This window comes from Girardinichthys multiradiatus, chromosome 13 (genome assembly GCF_021462225.1).
Source record: "Girardinichthys multiradiatus isolate DD_20200921_A chromosome 13, DD_fGirMul_XY1, whole genome shotgun sequence".
NCBI classification, from domain to species: Eukaryota; Metazoa; Chordata; class Actinopteri; order Cyprinodontiformes; family Goodeidae; genus Girardinichthys; species Girardinichthys multiradiatus.
The window spans coordinates 8,132,497-8,138,496 of record NC_061806.1 but is presented as its reverse complement, the minus strand read 5'-3'; positions in this window follow the sequence as shown (position 1 = coordinate 8,138,496).

The window sequence follows — 6,000 nt, the reverse complement described above, 5'->3', positions numbered from 1 at the left end:
AGATTAACACATTAGTATTGAATCAACAGAGCCTCACTCTTTCCGCCCTACTAGATTCGGGTTGTGTACCGAGCCTGATAGATCAGGACCTGGTAAAACTCCATCAGAATAAGACTGAACCGTTAACCGTGCCACGTCAAGTCTTGGCCTTAGATGGCCAGACGCTCCACCGTATTACCCATAGAACTCTTCCCTTGGAATTGGTCTTGTCTGGTAACCATAGGGAGCTCATCACCTTGTTTGTATTTCCCATAGTACAGAGCTCTCTAGTGCTAGGGTTTCCTTGGCTGCAGCTTCACAACCCGCATCTGAACTGGGCTGAGTCACGGGTAGAGTCTTGGTCCACCCAGTGCTTGTCATCCTGTCTCCACTTTGCTGTTCCTCCTAGTACTCCTGAGAAGGAGAGGGAGGTCGAACCCCCCGATCTTACTCGAGTACCATGTGATTATCATGACCTAAAATCAGTGTTTAGTAAGTCTTGGGCTCAATCCCTCCCTGCGCACCATCCTTACGACTGCGCTATCGACCTTCTGTCGGGAGCTCCATTACCTTCCAGCCGGTTATATAAGATCTCTGGACCGGAGAGGTTGGTAATGGAGAATTATATAAACAAATCATTAGCCTCTGGAATAATCCGACCGTCTTCATCTTCGTTGGGAGCAGGGTTTTTTTTTGTCGGCAAGAAAGATGGATCTCTCCGCCCGTGTATAGATTATAGGGGACTAAACGCCATCACGATAAAAAACAAGTACCCTTTACCCCTTCTTTCATCGGCCTTCGAACCAGTCTATGGCGCCACAATCTTTACTAAGCTTGATCTTAGAAAGGCGTACCACTTGGTCCGAATCCGCCAGGGAGATGAGTGGAAGACGGCCTTTAAAACCCCACTCGGACACTATGAGTACCTTGTGATGCCATTTGGATTATGTGATGCACCCGCCGTGTTCCAGGCTCTTGTGAACGATGTATTAAGGGATTTCCTGAATCTGTTGTTGTTTACCTTGATGAAATTTTGGTCTATTCCAAGACTCCTGCAGAGCATCGCCGGCATGTCCGTCTAGTCCTTCAGCGCCTCCTGGAGAATCAGCTGTATGTGAAGGCTGAGAAGTGCGAATTCCACCAGTTGTCCATCAGTTTTCTGGGCTTCGTCCACGAGGGTGGGCAGGTTCGCGCTGACCCCAGCAAGATCAAGGCGGTGGAGAAGTGGCCTATTCCAACCACTCGGAAGGAACTACAACGGTTTCTGGACTTTGCCAATTTTTATAGGAAGTTTATTCTGAACTAAGGCCAGACGGCCAGCCCCCTCACAGCCCTGATGTCCTCTAAGGTGCCGTTCGTTTGGACTCCGGAGGCAGACAACGCATTCGGCGCTTTGAAGACCAAGTTCACCCATGCACCAGTGCTCGTTCACCATGACTCAGCAAAACAGTTTATTCTGGAGGTGGACGCTTCGGACACCGGGGTGGGGGCGGTGCTCTCCCAATGCCAGGACCTCGACTCAAGGCTCCATCCGTGTGACTTTTTCTCCCACCGCTTATCTGCGGCAGAGAGGAACTATGATGTGAGTGACAGAGAGCTCCTAGCTATTAAGCTCGCCCTGGAGGAGTGGCGGCACTGGTTGGAGGGCGCTGAACATCCAGTGCTGGTCTGGACAGACCATAGAAACTTATCATACATCCAATCACCAAAACGGTTAAACCCCAGACAATCACGTTGGTCTTTATTCTTTTCTCGCTTTAATTTGTTGATCTCTTACAGACCCGGTACCAGAAACACCAAGCCAGATGCCCTGTCATGACAGTTTTCCACTAATGAGACGGAGAAGCTAGATTCGCCTATCCTGCCTCCTAGCTGCACAAGTGGAGCCGTGACCTGGGAGTACAGCGTGCGGCAGGCCCTCCTTGCTGACCTGGGCCCAGGAACTGGGCCACCTAGCCGGATGTATGTTCCCAGCACTGTTCGGTCCCGGCTCATTACCTGGTTCCACGCTTCATGGTTCGCCGTCCACCCGGGAGCTAATCGGACCATCGCTGCCCTGACTAGACGCTTCTGGTGGCCCACTCTACACCGGGACGTTAGGGACTATGTCTCAGCTTGTAGAACCTGTGCTCGTAACAAGACATCCAATCGGCCGCCTGCTGGCCTCCTGCAGCCGTTGGACGTTCCTCCTCGACCTTGGTCCCACATCGCCGTGGACTTTGTCACTGGCCTTCCAAACTCTCACGGTATGACGACTATCATGACTATAGTGGACAGACTTTCTATAGCCTGCCATCTTGTACCTCTCAGGAGACTGCCATCCGCTTTCCAGACTGCCAAGCTCATGGTCAAGCACGTGTTCCGTTTGTATGGAATTCCCCAGGACATGCTGTCTGACCGGGGTCCCCAGTTCAACGCCCAGGTGTGGAAGGAGTTCTGTGCAACTTCCGGTCATCACCCACAGACCAATGGCCAGGTGGAGAGACTTAACCAGGAGATGGAGGCAGCTCTACGCTGCGTAGCATGCTCCAGCCCCACTGATTGGAGCGACCACTTGCCCTGGATTGAGTACTCACACAATTCACATGTCTCCACCGTCACTGGTTTTTCCCCATTTGAGGTCTCGCTGGGGTATCAACCGCCCCTGTTTCCTGCAGATGAGAAGGAGATCGCTGTTACCTCCATACGACAGCACATCCGGCGATGCAGACGGATCTGGGCGTCTACTACCAAGGCCCTTCAGCGGTCCGCTGCAGCCAACAAGCGCTACGCTGACAGGCGACGGATCCCCGCTCCTGCCTATCGCCCGGGTCAGCAGATGTGGCTGTCAACACGGACTGTTCCGCTCAAGTCTCTGTCTCGGAAGCTATCTCCCGGGTTCATCGGTCCATATGTTATTGATTCTGTGGTTAACCCTTCGTCTGTACGTCTACGTTTGCCCCCTAGTTTCCGGGTCCATCTAGTGTTCCACGTATCTCAGATTAAGCCTGTCCAGTCCAGCACACTCTGCCCTCCTGTCGTGCCCCCTCCGCCCACCCGGGAGTTCCAAGGCCACCCTGTCCACTCGATCCGTCGGATCGTGGCCTCCCGCCGGCGGGGTAGGGGGTGGCAGTTCCTAGTGGATTGGGAGGGTTACGGTCCGGAGGACCGCCTCTGGGTTCCACGGTCCTTCATCCTGGACTCTACACTGGTTCGGGACTTCTGGTCGTCCCAGGCCGGTTCATCTGGACCGCCCAGTGGCGGTCGTAGAGGGGGAGGTCGTGTCAGATCCTGGTCAATTTGCCTACTACTAACCCTTTTTCACCAGTAGGGGCGTTAGGAGCTGAAGGATCAGGGTGGTCAGGTGTTTCGCATGTTGTCATCAGCTGGAGGACTATAAGAGGGAGGCGAGCCAGTACTTCGACGCCTGAGTGTTTTGCCTCTTCGTGGTATTCAACCTGGCCAATTTCATGGTTTTGAGAAGTTTGCTTCTCTGAGAAGACTGTTTTTTCCCTTGACTCGCTTTTTCCCCGCTGGCAGCCGGATCAGACTTTTGTTTCACAGCTTCAGGCGAACCCTGTCCACCCTCCTCCGTACCTCTCAGGACTACCTTGCTCCGACGGTGCAGTGTTGCTCGCTGCCCCTCCAGGATCACAACCTCTATCCCTGGCGGATCTAACTCAACCTGACGTAAGCTCTCTCGTAGAGTACTTTTTAAGGTTTCTGTTGTGGTGTCTTACCTGCGTACGTTTTCTCTTGCAATTGCTCAGCAGCCTCTGTTTCCAGTACCTGGTTCTGCAAATAAAGCTTCTGAAACGCTTCTCTGTTTAATCGTGTTTTTCTGCATGTGGGTCAAGTCGGCCATCAACATTATGACAAAAGGATCTTGAAGGGAGGAAGAAAAAATGCATAAGGCTACAGAGATGGATCACGGATGCACTGAAGGAGTTTATGAGGAGGGTTGATATTGGAGATTGTGATGCTAGAACCAGGTAGAGATGACAGCTGCTGATACACTGTGGCGACCTCTAAAGGGAGAAACTGAAAAAAGAAAAAGAAGATTATTTAGGAACTGTCCACTAAAAAGAACAGATATTTTTGCACAGGGAGATATTAAGTATATCTGTGGTATATATAGTTTACCATTAAATAGTAGAACACAGAATGACAGAACATGTTAGTTTAGTTTTACAAGTATGCTTATGGTAAGACTCACCAGTACAGAAAAATAATGTAAAGTAAGGGAATCTGTAGTTTGTGAAAATGGAAGCACATTTGCAACTTGTACAAGATAAGGTACTATAAGTATACTAATGCTCCCCATTCCCATGCAATAGATAACTGCATGTTTTAACAGAACATCAAGATCCTAAACTCTTTTAATCTTTTTTCGCTTAACTCATTCTTGGTTTTTTTTACATTGCAGCTTGCTCCTGGTGTCTTCTTCAGCACATCCACACAGAGGCAGTGTTTCCTCTTGAAAAACGCTTGGGCTTAGTTTGACACCATTTACTAAAGTAATCACCGTAATGGCTTTACTAGTAAGAAGCAATGTTTAATGGCAGTTTTGGTCTCATGCAAAAGGGTAGCTGAATGTCACCTTTCAGGAAAACATTTTTCTGGCACTATCTTTGTTGCAGATGTATTCTACAGCAAATTGTCAATGTATTTTTTCATGTGATATGCAGATTAACTGTGAATTTAAATTTGCTTGTTACCACTCAGGTCAGAGTATTTTATTTTCAAGTGGTTAGATTAAAGAAACGTGTTGAGTCTGTTCCCTGCTTCCCACTCATAGTTATGTGTTTATCTCCCAGTCATGTCTGCACCTGGGTAAATCATCACACTTGCACTACATCTGAATTAGGGATTTCTTTGCTAGGTTACATGTTACTTCTGTTGTGCTTATTTTTCAAGTATCAATGGCATAAGTAAGAAATAAAAAAATGCAATCAGAATGCAATTGCAGTAGTTCATGAGACTTGTTACCTATCCCTTGAGCTCCTTCGAATGTTTAATCTATCTATCTATCTATCTATCTATCTATCTATCTATCTATCTATCTATCTATCTATCTATCTATCTATCTATCTATCTATCTATCTATCTATCTATCTATCTATCTATCTATCTATCTATCTATCTATCTATCTATCTATCTATCTATCTATCTATCTATCTATCTATCTATCTATCTATCTATCTATCTATCTATCTATCTATCTATCTATCTATCTATCTATCTATCTATCTGTCTGTCTGTCTGTCTGTCTGTCTGTCTGTCTGTCTGTCTGTCTGTCTGTCTGTCTGTCTGTCTGTCTGTCTGTCTGTCTGTCTGTCTGTCTGTCTGTCTGTCTGTCTGTCTGTCTGTCTGTCTGTCTGTCTGTCTGTCTGTCTGTCTGTCTGTCTGTCTGTCTGTCTGTCTGTCTGTCTGTCTGTGTCTCTCTCTCTCTCTCTCTCTCTATTATTTTGGGAGTCACAGGCTGAAACGATTGGGAACCCCTGGGCTAAAGCACTTCTAGTTCAAAGATTTTACCAAAAGAAGTGTAGCTCATGGTTTTTTTGACACAGTTTACCATTTGTTATCGCTTAATTACTTTTTCAGCAAATGCCAAAAGCTTTTTTGGACAGAGGTAGGAAATGGTTAATAACCAATAAAGCATGGTCAGTGTTAGGACCATCAAAGCAAAGTATAGCAAGGCTGTGTGACATAGCCTGCTTTGTTGCTGTTTCTAAAGATGAACAAAATGTACAAATGCAAAATGACTATTTTTTGCAAGTTATTGTGGACAGGGCCTCGGTAAGCAAAAATGCTTGCATGTAGAGATATTGACTACCAGTAAGCACCTCACACAACCCCACTTAAGGCTCAGCAGGACCCCTTCATTTTACCTGACGAGCATATTTTTTTCTGGGTTTACACATATGACTGAGTCTGGTTTGTACAGTTTAAAAAACCCAAACAAATTCAATCTGTTAACCATTTCTGTAAAATTTTATGTTGAACTAATTCCAAAATAAAACGTGCAGAAGAAAAATAAA